The sequence below is a fragment of the Penaeus monodon genome, chromosome 33 (assembly GCF_015228065.2).
Source record: "Penaeus monodon isolate SGIC_2016 chromosome 33, NSTDA_Pmon_1, whole genome shotgun sequence".
Lineage (NCBI taxonomy): Eukaryota > Metazoa > Arthropoda > Malacostraca > Decapoda > Penaeidae > Penaeus > Penaeus monodon.
The window spans coordinates 5377314-5378321 of NC_051418.1; positions in this window are offsets into that span (position 1 = coordinate 5377314).

Here is a 1008-nt window from a genome sequence, read left to right on the forward strand (position 1 = left end):
ATGTTTGTAAATATTCGCGTTATGGGATAAATTTGTATATAGAAAACATGGATACATATGTATTACGTAATAGCTTCGTTTTTTTTTCTATGGCGTTTTTCTATCTTCCTTTCTCTCCTCTTTCCACTTTTCCCCTCTCTTATTTACCCTGCCATCGACTGTCTGCTTCCTTCCCCTGATCCCTCCTCCCCTTTTCTCCCCTTTCCCTCTCTCTTTCTCCCTCCCACTCCCACTTCTCCATCCTCCCCTCTCCTTCTTCCTCTCTCCCTCCACTCTCTTTCCGCCTCCCACTTCCCCCTCCTAATTTCTCCCCATCCCTGTCTTCATTCCTCCCTCTCCTTCCCCATCCCCTCCCCTTTTTATCTCCTCCCCCAATCTCTTTCTCCTTTCCTCCCATCCCCTCCTTCCTCCCCTTCCCTCTGCTCCCTCTTACCCTCTCCTCTCTTCTTTTCTTATCTCCTCCCTCTCTCTTTCTCCCTTCCACTCCCGTTCCTTCTTCCTCCCCTTTTCTCGACTTCCCTCTTCCCCTCTCCTCCCTTCCTCCTCCTCATATCTCCTCTCCCTCTCTTTCTCCCTTCGACTCCCCTTCATCTTTCCTCCACTTCCTTCTGCACCTCCCCTCCCTCTCTCTCTCTCCCCACTCTTATCTCCCCCTCCCACTTACTCCCTCCCTCTTACCCCTCCCCCCTCCCCCCGTGCTATAATCCACCGCAAATTTCTAATTTGATTTCCCGGCAGCGGCGGAGGAAGCGATTTCGGGATTTGGCGATTTAATCTTCCATTCTCTCTCACACTCCCGGAGACTTTAAATAGAATGATCGAGAAGAACTCCCGCCATCTCCTGGGGCGGTGGGATGGGGGGGGAGGGGTATGGGGGAGGGGTAGGGGGGGGGGTTAAGGATGGGCGTGTGGGCGGTATTTTTTTTTTCTTATATGTATACGATTTTTAGCTTTTAAAAATTCATCCAGACTATATTTTCGCCTACCCATCCGCTTCCAAGAGGAATA